The sequence below is a fragment of the Halictus rubicundus genome, chromosome 2 (assembly GCF_050948215.1).
Source record: "Halictus rubicundus isolate RS-2024b chromosome 2, iyHalRubi1_principal, whole genome shotgun sequence".
Taxonomy (NCBI): domain Eukaryota; kingdom Metazoa; phylum Arthropoda; class Insecta; order Hymenoptera; family Halictidae; genus Halictus; species Halictus rubicundus.
In genome coordinates, this window is record NC_135150.1 from 16,808,755 (window position 1) to 16,835,012 (window position 26,258).

The window sequence follows — 26,258 nt, forward strand, 5'->3', positions numbered from 1 at the left end:
CCTGAGAGGCCTCGGACGCCGAGGAGTGTAAACATAACACGACTCGGGTATGTCCCGAGTATGGAAGACCCGTGTTGTTGACATTTATCGAGAGGTCACTGTATCATTTCGCGAATCTATCGCGGGGGCCCGTTTAATAATAGACAGCTTGTTTCTAAATTCGCGGCGAAGAATGCACCGCCGTCCTCGCGGACTGCCGGCTTCCGGCCGCGTGTGAACGACCCCGGGGGCTCACACGAAATGTAAATATTTACACGCGAGCGCAGCTGTCAGCGAAGGGGAGTATTCACCTTTTTCAGGTAATGGATCCCCGATGCTTCGGAGGCCTCTTCGCACTGATGGCCGCCGAACGCTTTACTGTGAAAGCACCGTGTCTACCGCTTCCACGAATTTCGAAGTCTATGACGTACACCTCTATTCTGACGCTGCGAAATTGGACATAAAATTCTATTCCGCGAGCAGTTGAACTGCGGGCAGCTCTTCGATACAGTTTCTGAATTCGTGGGAAGAACCACGTACATGCTCCTAGCATTATTACCTAGCATTATTATTTGAAAGAGGTTTCACATTTTATCTTACTTCTGAGAGGCCAATATAAATGTCCCACATTGCAGGCAGTGTAGATGAATTTTTATAGAAGCGACTGATACATTTTTATCACAATCTTTTTATTGCAAGACGGGCGTTTTTGACGATTTTATGGCAGGTTAAATCCTTTCAAATTGTAGTTTGTCAATTTTTCTTTTATACAGTCTTCTATATTTTTGAATTTGCTTTTGAATGATCCTTTTAATGGATTCAATATATATAGCAGATAATTTAACTCGGCTGCTAAAAAATTAATGTTTACATGGAACGTTTGTAGTCACGGTCAAACTATGCTGTTTATAAAAATGTAAAACACGTTATAGAACTTATACAGACAACGTACAAATACAGAAAATATAAATAGTATTACTTCACTGAAAAATAGGAGGATCCATTGTGCCACCATTTCTATGTATAGAATGCACGATACGAGTATTATCACGCAGCGGAAGATGGACATCGATAAGCGCCGCTCAGATAAAGATTAGTAAATAATTTTCCACCAGATACTGTTACAATGTAACTTGCAAGCCTATCGTATGAAATTCTCTGATTTTCCTTTTGTAACGTCGTATTTTCTCAACGTATAAAATCGTACAAACAATTATGGACGGTACGTCACAATGGTGCACAATGGTGTTGCGCGGTACACAAATTTGTACAATCTCTTAGCAGTCCAAACATTTTGCCATTAGCAACCCTGAATATTAAAACAAGACTCTTGTAAACCAAAAATTTGATTCTGGCAGAGGACAATTATAAACGTTTGTGAATTTAGTTACCTACGTTGATATCTTTCATTGATTTGTTGTATTCTAATATAAATAGAAATTATATTGCCACAACAGCAGTAATGGAGTGCAAAGAGCTGAGAATTAACGAAGACACAGCTGTGGATCATTTCTAGCAGCCAGCACCTAGGTGTTATGACAACAACAAGTCTTCCTGATCTACCAAACTCGTGTCCTTGGCCACAGGGGGCGGCCGCGTTCAGGTGTACGACCGATCAAAAAACGAAGAAGAAGAAGAAGAAATTCCCCGGGCAAGATCATGGAAACTCGTAATTAGCTTTGGCCGTACGTAAAAGCAGTTTCCCGAGGAGCAGCAGAGGAGCTTGAGCAGCAAATAGCCCGGCCACCGGTCCCAATAGGGTGAAACGTGATTTTTCTGCGGGGTGCCCCTACCACGGTGCGATCGGGACGCAGAAAAGATGCACTTGGCGCGGCGTGCAGCTACGACCGGCCGGCCCCACGGCCAGGCAGAGCCAGGCGAGCGTAGTTTTCTGGCGCTGGCAGGCGAGAGCAGCTGTTTCCAGGCTGGAGTAGCGCGGACTGGAAGTTCAGTCTCGTTGCGACCGTCGGCGAGGTCGTGTCGCAGCCAGCCGTTTTTGCGGCCGCGCTCAGAGCCTTCCCGCCACGTGCACTTCTCCGCTCCTTTACTCTCTCTCTCTCTCTCTCCCTTTTTCTCTCATTCTCTCTTTCTTTCTTTCGTTCTTTCTCTCTTTTTCCCTCCGTTCGTGGACCACGTCTCGGAACCGGCTCCCGGCTACGCTTCCATCCGCGGAGGAACCCGCGGCCCCGGTGTTCTCCCGGTTTTCGTGGGCGGCGAGGGGAGCGCTCCTCTTCCGGAAGAAACGACCCGCGGCTTCAGCATCTTACAGACGCCACTGTGAGTACCAAACGTCTTTGTTCGACGCGGACCACCGCGGCTTATTCGCGCTCCGCGGATCGGTTACCGATGAACCTCGCTTTTCGTCATCGGACGGACCTGAAAAGGAAACGCTGTCAGCTCTGCAAGTTGTAGTTATTAATTTTTGGCCGAGATTGTCAAATATCAATCGAATTTCACTTCAATTTATGTTCTCACGCGGGGGGCTGGTTTTGACACGAAATCTCCTCTGCTCCACCTCGGTTTAGTAGACTTGCTTCCATAATCGGACGTTGATGAAGTCAGAAAATTGTGGATTGAGACTGAAAGTGATGGAAGATCTTTCTGAGAGGGTTCTACGCGATCTTAGCTTAATTTAGACTGAGATTATGGACATAATCTCGCTTTTGTTTCATTGCGGGCTGGTTTTAACGAGAAATCGTGAACCACCTTAGTTTGTTGGACCTAATTTGAAAATTGTAAATAGTGTCTGAAATCGATACAGGGCATTTCTAAGAGAGTTCTACATGGATGTTCTCAGTTACCCATAGTTTAGAGTTTGTAAAAGTACGGAGCTTCAATTTTACATTCCAGCACGGGCTGGTTTTGACGTGAAATCGTGTGGACCACCTTCATCCTCCAACGATGAGGAAATAAAAAAATCGCGGATCGAGTCTGAACATGATATTACCTTTCTAATAGGATTCTAACTGTTCTTAGTTTCTTCATTCAGAGATTGTGAAAATGTTAGGTTTTTCTTTTATATTTACGGCGGCATGGTTTCGGCAGAAAGTCCTGAACCTTGGTTTCTCGGAGCTGTAAACAGTTTACAGATCGGTTACCAATGCACTCGTGTTTTCATGATCGAACAGTGCCTGAAACAGAGAAGCTATGAACCAAGTTTGGAACTGACATAGGTCTTGTTTAATAGAGTCCTAGATATCATTAGTTACCACTACTTATTTTAGTGTAGAGTAAAATTGTAAGGCTGCAAAGCATTCATAGGACCATATATATTCAAACGCCGGCTGGTTTTGACACGAAATCACCAAACAGCAAACAGTTTCAATAGTTCCACATCCGTGCTGTCGAGGACGTCGATAGTTTCAATAGTTTTGGATCGATTTGGCGAGAACATTTGCGAAAATGCATGACGAGTGTTCTAGTACTCGTTTAAAACGTGCTCTGATCAATTCCATCTTCAGAATGACACTTTTAATTAACAGGTGTGCTAGGGATGTTCTCAAGTTCTGGTTTGGTTAATCTCGAAACAGTGATATCGGGTGTCGCGATTTAGCTCCTCGCGCTCCAAACAGAAGCATTCTTGCGATATCGACCTGGTCGGTGTTTGCACGATCTCGCTGTCATCGGGCCCGTCTGTTTCTCGTCGGTGTATATTCAGCGTTGCGCAAACCGCGCGCAGTTGCTCGTAGCGGTACACGCACGCCTTTGCGAGTTTCCGACGTTTCGATCCGCGATTTCGCGCCGGAAACGGAGCGGACCGTCTGCTGCGTGTGGGCGCCCGGGTCCTGAGGATCGGCCGGTCACTTCGGAGAATCGCAAAAAAACGGTAAATGCATGTGTCGCTCGGGATATATGCAAGTCGGCCTCTCGGGACCGACTCGGCCCGCTCGAGACGGCCGACTTTCGAATATTTTGCGGGGCGTGCGTTTTATTTCGCGCCGACGCGACGACCCGTCGAGGTCCACGCACGGGATCTTCGGAATATTTTTGCGGCGGGTCTGTCTGCGATTCTTCCGTCCCCGATAATTGTATTCCACTGTTTGATCTATCCCATTGTTGGTTTTCTACTTTCAAGTCGGGCTCGTTCGACGAGATCTGACTTTGTGATGTTTTTAGAGTAGGGTGGGGGACACAGTCACTGTGGGGATTCCATTTACTGTGCTTATATTAATTCTACTTAGTTTTAAAGCATAGTGAATATTAAAAAAGAGAGATATAATATATTAACATATTGACTATAAGGCGTCAGTAAAAATTGTTATATCATTATTCAAAATATTTTTTACATTAAATTTGTTTATATTTAATCAATTACTAAACGTTTCCGTATTGTAGGAGTAAATTCCATCATTTTCGTATATACAACATGAAAAAAATATATAGAAGAGAAATATTCTAGCTAGGAAAAAATGTTTCGCTTTTATTTTAATGAGAAAAATTAATATCTCTTTTCTAATATTTATTACACACAGTAATTGGGTCCGTTACCCTGCCCTACTCAAACAACCACGAAAAAAGCAGTCCTCCACAGATGAAAAATGGCTGGAAGAAGAGAAGTAATACATTTTTATTATTGACTCGACGACAACCACGAATTAAAAAATTCCACAAACCTATTACAAATTGTGAAGATTCAAAGAGGTACGGTATCGATGAATTTGAAGTCGAACCGGAAACTTACGGTTCCTCTTCGAGGACGCTGCAGATATTTCTCCGCGAACATTTTCATTTAGCTTTAAGACGCTCGAATATGTTCACCCGGATCGGCCCTCTTTTATCATGGTTACTGCCAAGCGTAAACCGGTGTCATTCGAATCATCTCCGCGGTGAACGAATTTCCACTGGCATCGACGAAATTGCGCTATTCCCTCGAACTATTTCAGCGGGCCGATACCGAGCCACTTCATGCGCCGCGGCAGGAAGGCTTTGGCTTTGGCTCCAGCTTTACGATCCTCCAACTGGGTTCTAAAAAAGCTTAGCCTCCGTGCATTCAAAATAGTCCTGCGGTACAACAAAAGCGTTCCCCGGCTCGCGATGCTCTCGGCTGGGCTAGACGTTCGCGCAACAGCCTCCGCCGCATTGTTCCATGGAAGAAATCTTGTCTCAGCATCGGGAAACGCGAAAATCGGTCGAGCCGATCGATTCGTGAAAAACGTCGGGCGATTAAACGATTAAAAATGGAACCGATCGATTTTTCGCGGTTTTATCTCCCGTCGAACGGTTCGCCGATATGATTCACGAGCGCGCATCGCGGCTGACTTTTTAATCAGCTTTCAGTAGATTGTAGTATTTACTGCCTTTGCGGGGCCGAATCGATGGTTCGCAAATATGAGAAATTGCGTTAGCACGCTGGCGAATTTTTCAATCGATTTTTCCTGTTACCGGTCTCCTCGGTATTTCGTGCTATTCACGAAAATCGTTTTATTTTGTTCAACTGCTGGGCGTTGAAAATCGTATCGATTTTATGCTGCGGTTGATTTGAACTGTCACTATGACTGTTACATCAATTTACTAAATATTCAGTTCAGCGCGGCTCTTGCAAAGCGTTCTTCGTCGGACAGAAAGCCAGAGAAACGAAAGTTTGAAACAACTGTGCTAAATTACTTATATATTCGCTGAAAGATTGTAACCGATTCGAACATGGATTTAAGAATCCTTTCTAGCATACACATTGAAATCGTAAGGATGTATAACCTTATATAAGACTCGTAAAAATGTGTACAATGCCCGGGTTCATGGATCAGTTCTTAAAAACTGGAATAGCAAAATGCTTCACGGTCTGATAACCGCGAACAGCAAATTTTCCGTGGCCGATCATTCATAACGCATTAGCGCCATTGCCTCGTGTTTACATTATCCAAGAATTTCCCGTTGCCCCCCACCAGACGATCCGGCGAACGATTACATGCAGGTATCTTGTATTGCGAGACCGGCAATAAAGCCGAAAGGTCGATCGCGGAGGAATTCGTGCGCCGGTGGTATCCAGGCTGGGATCCAGACACCTGCGTATCGATCCCCGGGGCTCGATCCTATGATCAACGGGCTCGTTGTGCCTGGTTTCGCGGCGAGTTCGACAACGACAGTGTTCTCTCCTCCGTTTCTCTCGCCGGACCGTTTTGCGGACGTTGCAGTAACCGGAGATACGCGCCGGTGTAATTATTTCACCGGTGACACGTGTCACCTGATAAATTAGTCGTACTCCCGGCGCGGAATTATTCCCGTCGGCGATTCCGCCGACGTTTGTCGTCGCGGCGGCAACGAAAACTCCTTTGCGGACCGTCTAGACTCTCACGGTGCACGGCCTCCTATCGGGGAATGTTTATTTCTTCGCTCTTGACTCGGACCAGCTTAAAATAGAGGCTGCTTTGAAAGAACGACGCGGATCAAAAGCGGAAATAAATTCTGTTCCGCGCTGTTTCTTTGGCAAAATGCTCCTCGGCCCTCGCCCCCCGCCACCAGACACGCCTAAATGCTTCTCCGGGTGGAATGACGACTGCTCCGTGGTTGCTGCCCAGGCCTTTTCGCGCCGACAATTATCGAATTTTTATATAATTATCAGGCCCACCGCGCGAATCGAGAAGAAACATCTCTCTGCCTGGTGCGACATTCAACGAATTCAATGGCGCGACTCGCGGCCAGAGTTTCTATTAAAAATTCAGCTTCTTCACCGGAGCTCCTTGGATTCTTTCGGTCAACCGTCCTCGAGTACTTTCGTTTCAGAATCTTCGGAAGAGCTCTCTTCTGCTCGCGAAATCGATTCGCGAAACGGGGCACGTTGTTTACTGTCGGCCAGTCGGAAGGGGTTTTCATCTTCGCTCGATTGTTGGTCCTTTTATGTATTCTACTTCGCCCTGTAATTGACAGATAAGTTTCAATCTCTGTTGCCAACTCGTAATTGGAAGCAAAATTCCATCCGATAGAAATGGAAGTTTGCCTACGGAAGCTACAAACTGCACATTGAACTTCGGAACCATTGACGTTTTTGATGATTCCTTGGGCGCTATAGCCGGATCCATTAAAATCCTTACGTATCAATTCTCTTCTGAACATTCTAGAAGTTAGACTTAATATAAAAAGTTGATAGCCCCAATTGCCTCTTGCTTTATGATTTGTGTTCAACAGCCGCAGTGATTAGAACCTCTTCGTCGTTCATACTTTCCCATGAGAAGAAGGAAATTGGCATTCATTGTACGACTATATTTTCTTATTGAAGCTATTAAGTTAAATATCGTCGACCAAAAAAAAGCACTATATTTTATTCCAGGTTAAAAGAACTTAGCGACTTCAATATATTTCGTTCGGGATCTTCGCCGCAGACTGGACATTACAAGTTAAATTGGTTCCGAAGAGAATAAAATTCAGATGGACCGTTTCTAGTTCCTTCGGCGCGCACCTTCCCAGCTCGCAACAGGGCGCATGCTTGTTTAATTAGTTTGCGGCGATTTTTACGCGCAAAAACTGTCCAGCCGCAGCGTAGAATTAATTAATAGCGCGTTACGAGTTGTAAAACAGTGGGCGCAGCCGCGTTCGAATGGCCAGATCGATTTACGATCGCCGGTTTCCGGCCACGAGAGCCGTGAACGACGTCAAATTAAAGATCCGCTGATTGAAGGCGAAACGACCGGGACGCTGGCTCGCCGGCGCGCGGCGTTAAACGAATAATAAAGTTTCATCGCGCGAAGCGGCAGTAAATTTCGAATCCATTTTCTAGCGAGCCGGCCGAAAGCTCTCCCGTCTCCGCCCGTAAGTTCCTCCTCGTCGCTGTTCGGAACGAATCGAGCTGCCCCGGCACATATCCAGCCGGTTCGATTCGCGCGAACACGAACAGAAACGAACCCGCGAAATGGGGCCATCGGCCGTCCACGAAGATTAACGTTCCCTGCCAAATCGAACCCACCACCGCGCCGCGCGTCGATTGATTTACATCTGACGTTTTATTAGGTTGGCGGGAAACTTCCACCTCGGGATCATTGCTTTTTCAGAGACACTCGCCGCGGGAAACAACAAGCGCCGGTCCTCCAACCAGCTTTCTGAACACTTCGCCCCGCTCTTCCGGCCATATTGGATTTTATTCCACTCCCGTAGATCGTTCTATTCGTATAAAAGGGACTCGTACTTGGTGCCTGCTGGATTCAAACAAATATTAAATAGATATTAAAACAACGAATTTTCAAGGGGGAGCGAGTGCCCATGGACTTGATCTTTATAAAATGCAAGATGATGTTTCCTCAACAAGAATCAACTAGGATTACGCATTCACTTAACCCTCATACGTTCCTCACAGTGAAAATTCACCTATTTACTATTTTGACACTCTGTAAAATAATTAATCTCTTTCTGTTTCTCTAGTGAGCTTTATTTTTTTTAAATGTGACGCTTTAAATGAAACATGATCTGTCGTTTTAAAATTGTAAAATGTGTGAAATGAGGAGTGTACGAGGGTTGCTCCTTGTTCATTTATTTTAACAGATTTTTATCCTGAAGCACAATCCCCATTGATTCTTTTTGCGGAAGACTCGCTGTTTAATTCCGCGATGATGAAGGGAGAAATACTTGTAAGACAGTCTTCCAAACTTCAGCAAACGATGTTTGATCCAGAATCCGAAAGAAAAATGGCGCGAATTTCCAGGACGACTATTGGGCCACTGAAAAGCAAAACCTTGTTTCTCCTTTTAATGGGGCTCTCGCCGTAAAGATCGCCACACATAAAACGGTGGTGTCTCTTCAGCGAACACCCCATTGACCGATCAGGACTCCATTTCGTTTCCTATAAACAGCTCCGGAAAGAATATGGGGGTCAAAGTGCTGTTCCCCAATTGTCTTCGCTGCTCCGTCCGCAATTTGTGTCCACAAGAAAATGGAGACTAGCAGGACGTGGATGGCTCTGGAAGAAGATGCGAGTTTAAGTAAATAGCCTGTTTTTTGGGACATCGGAGTCGCAGCGAGGAAATCGCGAAACTTTTATCGCCGGCCAGACAAGATCGATATTACCGAAGCCGCGGAGGAGCGCAAAACCGCGTCTCCGCGGAATCCGACGATAACTTCTTCGGCATCCGATAACTCTTGGCCGGTATCAACTTCCGTTTGGCAACGGCGTTTCACGTTTGAACACGGCCTCGAGATTTCCGCGGAGCGTATTACTCGACTTTGGCAACCGGGAACCTCTTAAACACGGTTTCCGTTTAACTTCGTGGCGTGCCATTTTCGCATTCGGATCGGATCCTTCGGTCCTGACCCGACTACGCCAGCTTCGTTTAGGCTGCTGTTATGCGCGTTTTCCGACGGACTAACGAATGGGTTCGGCCCGCTGATTGGACAAACGTAACGAGTGTTGGTTATAGAATGTACGCGTAAAATAGAACGTGCATGTAAAAGAGCTGTAAGCGTTTGATGGAACGCTTGCCTGTCAGAACCGGACTGCAGATGTTCGTGCGAAATGCGAATTTTCTGCATCCGTTGCGAGATACGAGAATCGTTCAGGAATTCCTTTCCGTTCTTTGACACGGCAACTTTGACAATTTGATGAAGTCAATTAATCGTCCTATTAGAGACCTGTGGATATATCGATTCCTCTCGACTATTTTAATCGTTCTATTGATTTAAATCACCACATACTCGTTCCTGTCGCAACTGCATAAAATCAGCAGTCTATTTATAACATTCGAGAAAAATAATGTTTATGATCTTCGTTCCCGATGAGGAAAGAAGCAAGCAAACACTTCACTATATAGGGTGATTCTGAGAACTGGGACAGGTTATTGCTTTTTTCCAAGTAAAAATATAAAAAAATGATAGAGGAAACAATTATGAGGCATAATACCTCCTAACTTCCTATGACCTTATTTTTTTATGTGGATGCACATTTATTCTTTAATGGAATCCAATTTTTTTGTTAGCCCTTTCTTATTCTGCGTGTGAAAGTACTAACGCAAGGTCACCTTACATGAAATATTGACATCTTGATGAACTTGGGTTAGTACTTTTATACGCAGGACAATAAATGGGATCGACTGGTTTAAGAAAAGCATGGGGTTGCATTACAGAATAGAGTGCAATTGCACCTGGCGGGTGCATCCACATAAACAATAAGGTCATAGGAAGTTAGGACGTGTATTATGCTATATAATTTTTTTTATATTTTTACTTAACAAAGAACAGTACCCTTATATATTAAATAAGAAGAATGGGAATATCTCTAAACAGCCCCAACAATTTTCGTCCGGATAATCCCCGGATCCCACGATCGTGCGAATTCTAGTGAATTCTTGCAATTTCTTGAGATTGTATCAATCCACCGCAAAAATTAATTTATTTGATTGGTTCGACACATTCGTAAGCAAAGGGTGCCCGCCGTGACCACAATGTAACGCGCAAACAGTCGTTGTTTGGCGTCGGGACATTCTTCTGGTCGGCAACAAGGTTACGTAAGCGAGCGAAGGTGTCGCGTGAAGTGTCCGTTCGTTTTTCAACGTGACAGTCCTTCCGTCGATACGCGTAGCTGATCCGACGTTATTTATTAATCAATGCTGCTTTTTTCCTTCTCTCTCTCGATTCGAAGTCGCGAGGCGTGAGACTCTTTTTGCCGCGACAACACGCGAACGCGATAAAAGCGATCGCGTCGAGGAACGACGGCGGCCCACGCGCGTTTTTGTCCCGACGAAACGGACCCCGAGGCGGAGCAAACATTTTGGAAGGCTCTAACCGATCTTCAAACAGACCATCCGCTAGACTCGGAGGGTATTTTAATTGCACGCGCTGATCGTGCTTTTCAAGCTCGACGCGCCATTGTTTCGAGAAATTGCTGACAGTCGCGGCGTTCTTCTAAGCGTGTGTTAATTATCGTTGTCAGGCTGGCGGTGGAATTCGTGTGTTTTTCTGTCGTGTCCGTGCACTGTAAAGAATTTTACGCGAAATTAGTGGGATATAACGTACAGGTTGTTTTATTAAATTCCCATGTAAAATACTTCTTAAATGACTTCTCGATACTTGTCAACAACACGGGTCTTGCCAGCGTCATGTATCGTCCAGGAGACATACCCGAGCCCTGTTACGTTTACCGAGGCCCCTCGAGCTTTGCGGCCCCTTACGGAGTATACCTCGCGGTAGTGGGGATGATTCCGCGCCGTTTATCGTCCAGGCCTTGGCGACATATATACAGAAATCACTGTAACTTTTCTGTGTCCGGGATACTTTTACGGGATACATTAAAAACTTGATTCTCCGGTATAAAAGTCGGTGAAAATAAAGTAAGAGAGCTATTATTTCCGTACCGAGCTGTTAACCATACCAATTTCGCGTGCTTTGACGGGGGAAGGCGGTTTCGTCGAGCTCTTCCGGGAAATTCCGAGGCGGCGGCGGGTCGAGCAGCGATACAGGAGATTAAGGAACGGGGGGAAGAAGCAGTAGCATAATCTCCGGGGGAGGAAGAGGAGAAGCCTGCTCGGGGAAGGCAGAAGTGGCTCGAATCCGCTTTTCAATCGACTAAAGATGATAAAGACGTCCACTCGTCCCGAGGTTCGTTACGACAATGTAACGATCCCGGGGCGATACGATGCAATCAGCTCGATGGACCCTGCGCCGAAGCGCACCGGCCGCCCAGACGGAGATGAGCAAACACGAGTCTTACGATCGGTTTAGCCCCGGCGACTTGGCCAAAGATCAAGATACCTAACCGGGGCTATAAATAGATCCGGCTTCAATAATGACCGGCACGGTCGCGCGGCGCGGTTTATCAATATTGATCGCGCAATATCGCGCCGGGCACTCGGAATATCTTGGCCGTGTAATAGAATCGATTCGTGGCCGCGAAATCGCCGCCGATGCGTCCGGCTAATCGGCCGATTACGATGACGACACGGGCCTCGATCAGCCGCGCGCTAATCTTGGATCGAATCGTAGCTTCCTTTCTCCCTGGACTCTATTCCGGCACCTCTGGCGCTTTTTATTCCGGTCCACACTCTTTTGCGTCGCTATGCGATTCTGGGAAAAAAAAGACTCTTTAATTGATTATCTATGTGGCTCACCGGCGACTCTTCAATAGATTTTAAACGTTTATGGTTCCCATTTCAGAATCTCTTAAAAAGTGATTCGGCGGAATTGGCAATTTCTAGCGTTATGCCACCCTTAGGAAGCACCATTTCTTTCTGAATCAATTTTTAACCCTCGCAGGGCGGATACTTCTGACGATTTCGCAAATGCTATGGCTAGATTCATTCAAAACCTTTCTCCATCAATTTGTATATATCTTTGAACCTACTTCTTTCAACTCAGTGTTCATCTTCTTATTGGGCCTACTACAAATAGCTAAGGAGTTGGACTGACTATTAAAGAAATTAGAATTTACACAGAACATTTGCATGTCAAAATTGCATAAATTTTCTGGTAAGTTACCTGTTACGTTGTGCTAAGGATGTACCTTGCTGTAGATTTTTTCATCGACCGCTGTAGGTTGTTCCCAGAGTCGGGATTCGAAGAATGTTCCTAATCTAGGAGCAAAGTTATTTAATCCTCGGCTACGGCAGGCTAAGCCACCGGTACACTTTGTTCCAAACTGAATCTAGCATCTGCTGCTTAACCCTGCTATGCAAATTATTGGATTTTCACTCAAGTTCTAAATTAATATATAACGGATTACAAACAAGAACATGTCAGAATAATCGGATTTTAAGGGTAAGCCCGACCAGGGTTGTTAGTCCTCAATTGGTGAGATGGGTCTCTGGCGCAGTGTGAAACTTTCTAAACGAATTTCGGGTTAGCTTTGTTCGGAGCAATTTTACAAATGGAAGTACACTACTACGGTGAAAAATTCCTCAGCTAAAAGCGTACCATTTATCTGTCCCTGATACTAAAAAATATTCAGTGTCACTCTGTCTGTGTTCGCAGTCAATGAATATGTATAAAATAGGGAATTGTGAATGAAATTCATTTTGTTGAATGAAACGTCTCGGAAGAAAGGATTAATATAAAATATTGACGGACGAATATGCAGTCCTGGGAAAAAATAATCAAATAAATTAATCCTCTGTCAGTTAGACTATTCGTACGAGGGAGTTGATAAATTTGCACGAGCTCCTAATATAGATTGGACTGAATTTCTTACTCATAGTCAATTAATACCATCGATAAATTGTCTCAGGAAATTTATTAAGATAGATTGACTCAAGAAAATCTAAGGACTCGAAAGCATAATCTAGACTCAATAACACTCTAAATATTTTTCCCATATAACAATGGTTCGACCCAGAAGCGAATCCAAATTTTCCAAGTCTCGCCTACATTCAACGCAGACAATATTTACAATACGGTTCCAGTGACAACAGGTTTGAAACAACGAGTAACCCGAATCGCCAGAAAGTCCAGTCAGCTCGAAACGAAATCACGTACAAGTCTTATAACTGATTCGCTCATGCACGCAACACTGTGAACAGTTGAGCCGTGGAAAGGCTCGCGAATAATTGAACAGCCGTCGAATGGCCACGTCGAGTGACACGGAATCGCTTCTGCCGGTTTCCGCGGCCCGGTGACATAAAAACCCTATAAACTCATCGGCGATCGACCACGCACGGCGTACACACAGGCCATTAACTTTAACGCTTGTTGTAGTCAGTACCTGGCCGAACGGCAGCCAGACGACCATAGTCTGTTCCGCCACGCCGTGTCGGAAAGGGGTACCGGATCGTTCTATCTGAAACGAGGGTATAAAGTTAGCCGTCCGTGTCGTTAACATACTTGAGGAAGTTATGCGCCGATAAACGGCCAAGCCGGGAATCTTTTCGGTTACGCGACGCCGGATCGTTCGCAATCGTTCACCGAATGGAACGGCGTTCTATCGCGTCGCGACATCCGATGAACGCTCTTAGTGTCGGGTTCGGACGTTTAATTCGAGCTGCCGAGTCGTTTGGCACGAGATTTCGCGTAAATTCAATTTAGAAAACGATAGCAGACGCGATAACTAGACTGCGGATTTTATGCACTTGTGACGAGAACGGGCGGATCGGATTTGAAAGAGTGGAAGGCTTAAAAGAGTTTAAGAGCGTCTATACGCATTATTTGTAGCTTCCGAGTTCATCAGAGAATGTAAAGCATAGGTACCTGGCTCCTGTATTATGCATTTGATGTATTTGTATGTATTTTGTACGAGGATTCATTGTCCAGTGGTGCTGTTACCATTGCTTCAACGTAGTCACGCTTCTTCCACCATTATACAGTTTCTACAGTTTCTAGAGGTCTCATTCTATCCCTCGAGTTGTATGACATCATAGAGGGATACGTAAAATCTGAGCCAGCACCCAGAAAAATCTTCCAAATGATCTTTGACCTCTTAAGCACAGTACGCCACTATAGTGGCTTCCGTGGAAAGCATCAGTATGAACGGTACGAACCACTATAGTGGCTTTTGTGCCATCCGCGTCCAGGCGCGCCGTCCCTGTGAAACAGAGCTGCGGACGATCCGCCATTTTTCTCTCAGACTTTACGACGCAACGTTGAAGAAGACCTGTAATTACAGTGTCAGATGAAATCTCCTTCTGCGAAATATTTGTGATGCAACATTAATCTATGCGGTATATGTTTGCACGATAAATTTGACCTACTCGTATGCACATGTTCAATGTAAAATTGTATTCATTGCAACTATACTACGAAAAATTTACATAGTATACTTCTAGCAGTACACTGTCTGGCTAGTAACTAGAAAATTGAAGGTAAAATAAAAATTTTAAAAATAAAATCTTCTGAAAAAGAAGTTCCTGTGACCAGAGTGAACTCGGGACAATTTAGGTACCCCACAGTCGATTGTCTGGAGATTTTATAAAAATTGACTGGCCACGTAAGGCTGTAATAGCAGCGACATTGATACACTAAATTTTACCCAAATGAATAGTGGTCATATATGTAGGATAACCTATTGGATAATGGTCTATTGCCAACGAAAGTTTGTCCCGCCAGCGAATTAAAGATTAGAAGCTCAAGCGTCACCACGCCTTTCCACGGGCCACCCCTAATCCGGCCTGTCGGATTCGATTCGAAATTCGATATTTTATGCAGATTTGCGGCGCGCCGGTGGTGGGTTAAAACCGTATTACGGCGCCTGGTAGGTGTTAGATTCCATTGGATGGTTCCCATGCTCGTAACTTAGGCTCGGACCGCCCATGGTGACCCATTGTGGCTCGAGCGTCGGCCGAATATCCGTCGAAGCTGGTCGTTGCCCGCGATTCTTTCCGCTCGTCGTCGACGTCGCTATAGCAGTTCCCTGGTGTTATCAGCTTTTCGGCCGGTTAGGCACACACCGTGCCCGTATAGATCGGCTCGTCTCGATCCCGGAAGCGGAATCGTAGCTGACCTGGATTAGCATTTTCCGTTCCGCGAAGCCTGGTATATTTCAAAACGATAATTCTCTCTCCTCCCCCCCCCCTCCCCACGCCGATGTACAAGAGATATATCGACGTTCAAGCGTGCAGAAACATCGATCACGGTTCGCGTGTCGCGCGACAGACGAAACGCGACATGATTAGGCGGCGCGATAAATCGCCGATGCATAGAAATCGCGACGAACGATCGCGCGAACCGGTCGAACGTGAGAGGAGGAAACCGCGCCCCGTTCCTCCGCAGAAAAACACACGGTAACGAGACAGTTGAACGGTCGTTTAACCAAAGTCGAACGTTTAATGGGTTTTTAATAGCGTTGTTCTTGCGGGGGCCGTTTTGTGCCTCGAACGTCTCGGTAGAAAGAACTGCCTCTCGATTTTGACGGGTTTATTTCACAATCGTTAATCCCCGACGAACGCGGTCGCCGTCGAAGAGGGTCCTGCAACTGAGCTTATCCCGTTGTCCTGGGCTTATCTTGTGTCGCCGTTGAAGTCTCCTCTCTCGAGTGGATGTCCGAGACGTTCTTTCTCCGATTGCTGTAAATGAGAGATGAGGACATCTGTAAGAAGAGCGTTTCGTTCTTAGTACTTTGCTCTGGAGTCGCATTAGTGGCGCCAGTCTACATGTTTTTTCCGATTTTAGGATCTGTAAGTGGCAGGAGGGTCTCAACCTCTTAAGCACGGCGCACTTGTCCGCAACTCCATCTCCCAGATACGGCGCGATCGTCCGCAACTCCGTCTCCCAGGGACGGCGTGACTGCCCGCGAATTGCACAAAAGCCACTATAGTGGTGCGTAACGTTCAAACTGATACTTTCCACGGAAGCCACTATAGTGGCGTACAGTGTTTAAGAGGTTACAAATCATTTGGAAGACTTTTCTGGGTGCTGGCACGGATTTTACATATCCCTTCATAATCTCATACAACTCGAGGGATAGAATACGACCTCCAGAAACTGTAGAAACTGTATCACCTTCGCCCTCATTGGCCAACTACTATTTATTGCTTTGCATTTAGTCGTGTTACGAGCTAGTGGAGCTAGAACCGCGATATTAGGTGGGTAAAGCGCCATCTGTAACCTTCCCGTAGCAACATCGCACCTCCAATTGGTCGTGCCACTAGCCACTAAAAGCAGAATCACGACGAACCGAAAGAAGATCGTCCAACTGAAACTATCCAGTAGCAAGAACAGGACGTAGCTCGAACATTTAGCACCACGCGGTGGCGAAAGAAGAACCGCGATGCTATAGAGGCGAAGTACAACACGCAGAAAGCCTGCATCGGTCGCCAGGATGCGACATCGATCACCGCGGTGACCGCGATAATTCACGTTTATCAAATTGCTAGAAACGCGTCGCTATGGCAATTAATCAGAGGCTGCCATCCAGCGAAACTTGCTCAGACAGGCAGTCCGCGATTCATCTTGGTAAATTCTCTCGCGGAGCGTTCTTCTCCCTCTCTCTCTCTTTTCGCGAGCTTCGAGGAAACGATTCTGTTCTTGCGACCGCGGTATAATCGCGGTCGTAATTTCAAGTAATTCTCGATCGTTGACCCGACGCCGCGACGTCGCGGTCTCGACGGGTCGCCGGTTTTTCACCCGAAAAATTCTCGGTAAATTGAGGCGGGTCGTTAGTCTGTTCGGTCTCGCGCCTCGTCGTCGTCGCGCAGCCATTTCGGACGGAAGAATCTTAAGTACCTGGAGTCCCGGGGCCCGAGCCACTCGACGTCGCACTCATTTTGGCACCAGAACCGCCGAGAGACCGCACCCCCACCGCTTTTTGTGCCCGCCACCGAATCCCGAGGCCCTCGAGTGCCGCCGCGAGCATATCGCCTAAATGTCTTTCACGAGCCGAATGGGGGGGACGGCCGCGCTTTTCGCCTGGGAACGCTCGGCGACCCGCCCTCCTCAAAAACCTGTCGCGCATCTGCTTCGTTTCTCTCCCGGGAAAACGGTCACCTTATCGACCTTCTCGGCATCGCGATGACGGAGAAGGCTCTTTCAGAACCTGGCGACGTTGGACAGGCTCGCAAGGTGGTCGCACCAATTACTCTCAACCCCTTGCCAACGAGCAGCTTTCAAGATACTTGAAGTATAACCTCTTGATTTAACGTGTAAAGCGAAACTGAACGAAACAGTCTTCTAGAATCTTTCTGGGATTTTCGGTGGAAAAGTCCATCGTGACCGACGGCGATGTTGGGTCATTGCTTGACTGCGGATTTTATGCATTTGTGACAAGAATGAGTGGTTGCAATTTGAAGCAATGAAGAGGTTCAAAATATTTTAGACTATTAATGTGTTGGTGTCCGGTTGTTTACACGACAAGGAAGATACATCATCTACCTAGGAACATTAACCTCTTAAGTACGGCGCGCTTGTCCGCAAGTCTGTCTCCCAGGGACGGCGCGGCTGGCCGCGCATGGCACAAAAGCCACTATAGTGGTTCGTACCGTTCAAACTGATGCTTTCCACGGAAACCACTACAGTGGCGTACAGTAAGGTTAACGGTGTATTCGATTCTATTATTTGCGAATCAATTAAAGTTTCAAGTCATATAGATTTTTGTCCCACTTTTTAGAAAAATCGACCACTGTGCGCCGTATATTTTATGGAGACACTAAGTGGCATACTGGGACGTCGCTCCGCAGCAACAGCCCTTTTCATCCGGAATTTCGCGCGCAACAAGTACAGTATAACCTCGTTTATCCGAACCCGTTAGTATACAATGTAATGGAGGCTAAGAGCTGGTATAACCGAGGCTCTATATCGTCCCAAAAACTCAGAGGTAGGATACGGTTTGCGAACTGGTCGCCACCCTTCCATAGTCGGGGCCCCTATTATGAGTATTCGCTTAAGTTATTCGGGTCCCCGACGGCGATCTTACCAGGTAGATGGAATAGTTCCCGGCGTGGAATTTTCATCGAGGTATTCAAAGGTCCTGCGCGCTCGGACAAAAGCAAGCCTGGGGACCGTGTTTTCTTCGAGGGGCGTCAAATGTCGTGGCTACGCGCCAACTGGCGTAACCACCCTCGTCCAGGTAGCATACCTGATCGCATGCCGACACCCGAAAGATCGAAGGCACAGGACCACGATTCCTCGAAACGAATCCGCTCTCGATCAACTAGCGGCGGTGGCGGTTGTACCGACAGTTTTCCCGTGATTAGGTCGTCGTTGAGGATTGTTTGACGCTCGAACGGGTTCAGCTATCTAGCCACAACAATGCAGAACCGTACACCCATGGCATCGTCCACATGGTTTCACACGTTTTCGCGACACTGCCCGTGAATTATGGGCCATTGTCTCCGGGCCGCTGACGGCAATAAGTCGTTCTCTCCTCGCGTTACCTTTTCTTCTCCAGTTCGCTTAATACCGTTCGCCCTTTCACAGATCTGGCCGCGCCGTGTTGACACTTGTTTATTTGTCGCGCGTATTACAAGCCGGACAGTAATGGATACGCGGAGCGGCAACGGTGACCGTTCAACGCGGAATAATAATAGGGACCGGCAACGATTCAGCGCGCCTTCCGCACGCGTGACTAATTCGTAACTGGCCTTGTAATTCATTTTTCCCAGACTGGCCGCGTTACAACGAGTCTCGTCGCCGTCTCACGCGGCCTCCGTTCAAGCTCCAGAAACTCTGTTCAACGAGCCCGTGAGCCTAATCGAGACCCAGCATCACAATGGATCTATTATCCGAAAATTCCACGTGACTCATCACAGCGAATTCTCGATATATGTCAACAACACGGGCCTTGTCAGTGTCGTATCGTTCAGGAGACATACCGGAGCCGTGTTATGTTTACACTCCTCGGCGTCCGAGACCTCTCAGTATACCCCGCGGTAGTGGGGATAATTCCGCGATGTCTATCATCCAGGCGCTGACGACATATATAGAGAAATCAATGTACTTGTCAACTCTCTCCTTTCGAGACATTTAGTCGCTCGGACAATGCTTTACTTGGTTAAGATTCGGGCAAACAGGAATCGTACGATATTTACTTGGTAATAAAACATGAGTGTTCATTGAATGTTTCTTTAGTGGGCGAGCGAAAGGGTGTACAAGTAAAAAATGTACAGGCTCTGCACAACGACAGCAGAATAACATATTTAAAAGTACTCATTTCTATCGGAAGGAGGAAAAAGAAAAACAGGAAGAGTGTCGATACTGTGCTGCTACGATTAGGTAAACGCATCCGCATTCGAGCTATACGTATAACAATATAAACTCGTTGACGTTGGTGTGGTGTCGTTCATGTGCGGCAATGTTAAGTGGGCGAGAGCCTTTAAACTGCAATGTAACATCAGGTGTTAGATTTTGGACATGGAAACTGATAACGTATGTCTTCTCCCTGTCCCATATTCGTATTAGAAACATACATTGCTAGAAATTATGATTTTTGAAGTTTATGTGTTTCTTTGATGAATGTGACTGAATGAATTAATGTAATTAATCTAAATTCTAGGCAGCAAAGTTTCGCATTCTCGAACCTGTCGCACACAGTTCAAGAGACACGCCAGTCCCTGCAATTTTCTGGAAACAGCGACGATCGTCGCCGATAAAATATTTTTCAGCGATATCGGCGAACGAACGCGCGAGTCACAGAGTGTGTACGTTGAACCCGGTCCCTTATCTTGAGATAAAAATTTAAAAAATTTCCTTATCTGGAACGAAGGAAGTCCAACAATCACGACACGCTAGATGACAGTGTCCCGGGTCCCGGCATTATCCGGGATCTATTTGCATTCGATATTCTCTGTCCTCTTTTGCTCCTCCTCGCGCAAGATTTAGCTGTCTGGGTGGACTGGCATCAGAGTCCACCGGCACCGTAGTTAGCGCGGCACTTTATTGTCTCGGTGGACGAAGGTTCGGCCGAGTGGCAGCTGTGATCGTCACGGAAACGATGCCACTAAAACGTGGCCAGGGTTCTCGAATGAGACTGACGGGCTGGGTCGTCGCCGTTCCAGGCACCCAGATATATTATGGTAATAAAGCAAGTTTTAACGAAAACTTTCACTTCCTCCCGGCGTCGACTGAGATTTACGACGACGCTCGGACGGAGGAGGAGGAGGAGGAGGAGGAGGAGGAGGAGGAGGAGAAGAAGGAGGAGGACGCCCGGGGCCCTTTTTTCTCCCGACCTTTTGAACGCGAAGACAAATTGTGGCGGGGTTGTCTCGGCGTTTACGCGGACACGATTAGAAAGACCGGAGCGTATTCAGATATATGGAGTCGCGCGTGGGCGGGGGCAAACGCTCGTTCCCGGCCAGATTTATAAGTTAATCGAGCGTAATGGCGCTTCAACGGCAACCCCGGTTGCACCGGGGAGAGTGCATCTGCCTTCGGCCGCATATTTCTTCGTCGTGCCGGGGCCACGGAAGGCCAGATACAGACGCGTTAGATATACAAACGCCGTGTGACTCACCGAGGCTTTTGTGCGGGCCCAACCCCCCTCCCCCTCTTCGGCCGGGAGATCGAGATTGCTTTACGGGCCGTGTCGCGATAATATCTTTAATGATATCTCCTTTTGCCCGACGTCTCCTCCGGCAAAGGTAATCGTCCCCTAATACGCCCATTCAGGAAACCAGATAAAGAAGTATCGAAGAGGAAAACGCCCTCGTGCGTCTGGCGATAATCGACCGATGCACGCCGCAGACAGGGATGATAGCGAATAAAAAATAAGCCTCCCGTTTGCTCGCGTGTTTAACAGAAACCTATCTGTACCTACGCCTTCTGAAGCCTCACCGTTCAACCCTTAACTGATGCCGCGGCTGCCGAGGCGATATAATTTGTCTTCGCGGGGCTACGCTTTATAACCCTCTTCCGGGAAAGGCGGCCAGGTCAATTTAGCTGGTTCATCGACGCGATGAATGCCGCGTAAAATTTTATTTGGTATTTATCCACCTTCGAAATACTGTTCGACTCTTCGAGAGATGGGGTGGTTCGCGATGCAGACTCGTTTCCTTTTACTGCGTATTATTTTCTTCGCTGGAAAGCAGTTAACTCGGTCTAGTTGCTATATTAAAAGAACGAATGCCTATAAAATTTTACTCCATATTTATCCACCTAAATACTGTTCGACTCTCTACTGACGGGGTGGTTCTCTCTTCGGTGGATCGCAGTTAGGTCAGTCTAGTCGGTATATTAAAATAATGAATGTCTGTAAAATTTTATTTGCTATTCATCCTCTTCCGACGTTCATTCTGTTCAATTTTTAACTGAAGGGTATATGTACCTGTATTTCCTTTTGGTAGGTAACATTTTATTATTTTCTCTAGTGGGAAGCAGACAGGTCAATTTAGTTGCAATATTAAAACAATTCGTGTTACTAACATCTTACTTAGTGTTTATCCATCTTTCAAATCCGCACTGTTCGATCGTAGTTCTTGATGTACATTGATGGACAGTACATTGATGTGTAGTACGCAATAGGTACATTAAAATAATTATTGCCACTCTGTTCAACCCTTAACCGAGGGGATGATTGCTGATGTATGTTAATTTTCTTTTAGATGGCAACGTTTTAAAAATAATTAATGTTGCTAAGACTGTGTTCGTTATTTGTTCATCTTCGAAATTCGCATTGTTCAACCCTTAACCAATAGAGTACCTCCTGAAGTACTACAAGATCTTTTTAGAAAATGACATTGACTTTCCTATTCAGTAGAAAGCATCGAAATCAATTGTACAAAGTCTATGGTAACAATAAATAGCAAAATAACAGCAAATATGGGCAGATATGTTCTTCATTTAAAAAAAAAAAGACCGCAGTCTTCAAGCATTGCAAACCATCGGCAGATGCTCAACGATATGCGAGATAATGACAGTACAGACTCGCGTCGAATGCAATCGACTGGAACCTCGAGTATCGTTATTTTCTCGAAGACGGCAGACTCGGCCGACCTCGGGCTTCATTGCGCATTATCACGGTAATTAATATCCCTGCGCAACGTTATCACGGTATCCAGTCTCGAGGCAAGCAATTGCTGACGGGGCGCTCGGCGCTTATCTCCCGATGGCTCGCGGTCGTTCGAAAAAAATCCGGCGTTTTAATTGTACGCGGCCGGCTGATTGGTATTCGCCGCGGTGAAGAAAAAAAGGTTACCCGGTGAGAATCGCATAATTCAAGCGGTAATTGCGTGCAGCGTATCGGCCAGGTGTGTCACGTTCGTTTCGCGGCCAGGCCGTGAAACGTGCGGCACGCGAGAATCGATTCTCGAAGTCGATTCTACCGGCCGCAAGTGGGATCCTTTTTGCTTCGTCCTCTTCGTCCGCGCGTTTCCGCGTCCGCGTGACCATCGATCGCGAGATAGCTCGGCTTTTTGCTGTTTACTTTTCCCCAGGCCTCTTCTGGCCGGGCGAGAGGAAAAATCGTCGTTTTGCTAGCGTCGACACCGCAAAAAGCCGTGCGCGAATTTAATGCTCTTGTTTATGCGGCAAGAACGTTCATCGGGCCGGCTACAGTCTATCCGATTCCTGATTCCCACGATGTGGAGACGCGTACTCGCCTAAAGAGCCGCTCTGCCCGACGATCATGGCTTCATCCGGGCTCTCAAGTCTGAAGTCTAATGTCACTTTTTAGGAGCGAATCGCTGCGGAGTTTGCTGTGCTTATGACGGTAAAAGTTCTAAGCTGATATCCTTTCAGAAGCTGCTTCTCCGTTTAATGCAGATAGCTTCTTTAATCGATTACCGGAGATGTGTCCAGGGCCTGATAGGTTGCCTCATTGATGGGACTCCGGGGAGATCGTAAATAGAAATGGTCCTCTTCTTTTCACTCTTCCGTCCGTCTAGGGTCCCATCTATTATCCGCGTCTTCGAAGTTGTTACAAACGATGCAGAGGGGTCGGATAAAATAATAGATACACCTGGACGTACTGAGAAAATATCCTGGAGTATTAAGCATTCAATACGATTAAATTAAATTCTAGGAATTAGTCGAGTATCTAAGTTTGATACAGTGACGAGCAAAAGTGTAAGCACACTTCGCTAGTTTTACATAAAACGTGATAATACAACCTTCTTATCAATTGAATGATAAAGCTTAGGTAATAACAATTAACCTATTTATAACCTATTTATCAATTGAATGATAAAGCTTAGGTAATAACAATTAACCTATTTATAACCTATTTATCAATTGAATGATAAAGCTTAGGTATTAACAATTATATGGCGAATGTGATAAACAAAACACAACAGTTTATGTTAGATAATATTAACAATATATATAATATTTTACAAAAATAAGGATTTGAAGCAATGTTTACAGTTTTGCACGTTTCATCAGAAACGGTTAAGATGGTACACAAATGCTGGGGAAATGAAATTGTCAACAAACACTGATAGCCAACTGTAGTAATTGCAAATCGCCTTCGGTCTGAAAGTCATAAAACTCCAAAAATCGCGGCTCAAGACGTTGGAGTAAATACAAGTGAATGGATCATTCGACGCTCTTTAAAGAGAATCTGGTTAAAAGCGAAAGAAAAGAAACGCAAACCAGCTCTTTCGGACAAAAATATTAAACTATGAAAAAAATTAGCTCATACATACAAAGAGTGGACAACAGAAGATTGGAAAAGAGTTATATGGTCTGACGAAACAAAAATTAATAGATTTGAATCTGATGGAAGGTCTTGGTACTGGACTTCATCCGAAAATAGTAATCAAGCAAGTAGCATAAAACAAACTATGAAGTTCGGGGGTGGCTCAATTATGTGTTGCGATTGGTTTACTCATAAGGGTGTTGGTCTCTTAGTTCGGATAGAAGGTATCATGTGCAAAGAGCATTATCTAAATATTTGGCAAAATAATTTACCTTCTGTTGTTAATTCTATTGAATTTGCTGAAGATGAAGTAGTATTTCAAGAAGATGGGGACCCTAAGCATACTGCAAAGATAGTAAAAACCTGGCTAGGAAATCAGAAGTTTCCTGTGATGAAGTGGCCAGCACAAAGTCCAGATATAAACCCAATCAAAAATTTGTGATCAATTGTGAAAAGAAGGCTGGCAAAATATGATAATCCACCTTCAGGTGTTCTTGAATTGTGGAAAACGACCGAACAAGAATGTCCTCTTATAAAATCTTATAATATTATAAAAATATTACATAAAATATTGTCCTCTTCCGAAATAGGTTTCTAGCCAACAACCACCGTGGTCCACAAATATGAATGCACAATTTCATGCTTGCGAATCTCACGAACGGAACACTCGAGTTCCAAGCAACGGTTCTACGATTTTATTAATTCCTGCGGCAACTCCTTCGGAAGATCATACCGCATACCCTAAAGTCTTAGCAGTGATAGAGACACAGGACTTCCAGACACCATGGAGTCGCGAAAGCCTCAAAACTGGCGGCTCGATTGCGCAACCGATGCAGCCACTCCCGGTAACCGAGGACGCCGATTATGCAAAGGGGATTTTTCCGCACTCGCGTGACCGTAGAGAGGTGAACGGTGTCTTGTTCTGGAGCGAACCGGAGCCAGGGATCAACGGGCGTCTCCCCGTCGTGTGGACCGAAGAAGCGCTCGTGGAAGAAACCGCTGAGGTATGCGCCGGTATATAAAGCGTTTTACGATCGATCCCGACCAGTGGCCACCTCCGGCCGCAGGTTTTTCGCGGAAGTGCACCAACCGAAGATAAATATATACGCCCAACTCATTTACGCCGCGTTGAATGTTAATACCGCGGCAGGGCGGCGGCACGGGGGAACACTGTCGCTGGGCAATCGTCCAATTCTCGTGCCATGCACCGGCGACGGCGACCGTGAAGCTTGAAAGTGTTAAGGCTAATGCTCGCCAAGCTATAGAGGACTGCGCGTCTGGGTTAGGTCATTAACATTCCCCTCGGGGCCAGGATTTCACCGATATTCGATACTGCCCCCCCCCCCCCTGTTCCCTCGATTTGATCTTTGTAGTCGATACCGAACGTTCTCGGAGGGTGTGAACAAGTTTGGGGTACAGAGTGCCCTATGGGGCATGGACCTGGCTGCCTTGAAAGTGGGAGGAGCGAGGCTATCATTGTTTAAGGACAAATGACGAAATTCTATTACAGGATTGAGAATCTTCTTTCTCTGGCGTGGTTGAAAGCCTTGCCCCAGGGGACAATGTCGCGGAATACTCGTCGCACATGATCTATGGCTGCTGGTTGCCAATCGATCATCGTTGGAAGCGAAAATACAATTATTCTGATAAAGAACGAGGAAAGATTCAATGTAGAGAATCGTTGTGTCGTCTTCTAGATTTTTAGAGGATGTTCAGCAAAATTGAAGAGAATCACGCCTGTTGTTGAAGATATTCAGAGCTGTCCTAGGATGAAGGACAAAAATTCAGCCTGAAGTCCCTGGAGATTATCGGAGTTAGATTTTTAGAGAATGTCCAGGTCCAACAAGTACACTAATTGCCCCACGGAGCACGCCGATAAAATCGAGAGCAAGGAAGCCACGCCTACTCGTAGAATCCCCGACAGTTTTGCCAAACTAGAAACCTAAAAAATTCCATAAAATCAAAGTAAGTTATTTAATAAAATAAAAATTGTTGAAATGCTCCAACTTTCTTGCATTTTACAGATCCTAATCGAATTTGGTACAACGAATATATTAACGCAAAAATTCATTCTATAACCTGGACAAACAATTCCGTCTCCCCCTATGGGTGACACGACAGTCAACGTGCTAAAGCAGCGTAGAGTGATCCAAGGCGAATGCGGTTTCCTGTAAGCTGCCTGTCCGATCGAGACTTCCCTTAATCGCTCGTTAGTTCCCCGGTGAGCGTATCGCGATCGAATCTCGCGGATTTGTTATTCATCCGCTCGGCCGCGGGACTGCTCGCGACAAGATTGATCCCGTAAATGAGACTGACCCACATCGGCGACAACTTCATCGAGCCGGCTGGACGTCCATCGAGGCATGCGGCGATCCTC

The 26,258-nt window shown here is 46.0% G+C and overlaps 1 protein-coding gene across 4 annotated transcripts in view; it reads left to right on the top strand.

Annotated features, from left to right (window-relative positions):
* The first annotated feature begins 1,842 nt into the window (after positions 1 to 1,842).
* Positions 1,843 to 26,258, top strand: part of Sulf1 (Extracellular sulfatase Sulf1) — a 130,550-nt gene continuing 106,134 nt past the window's right edge. For all 4 annotated transcript variants that reach the window (XM_076805661.1, XM_076805660.1, XM_076805667.1 and 1 more), the window contains exon 1: positions 1,843 to 2,256. The gene's annotated coding sequence lies outside the window, so the exon portion shown is untranslated. The remainder of the gene's footprint in view (positions 2,257 to 26,258) is intronic.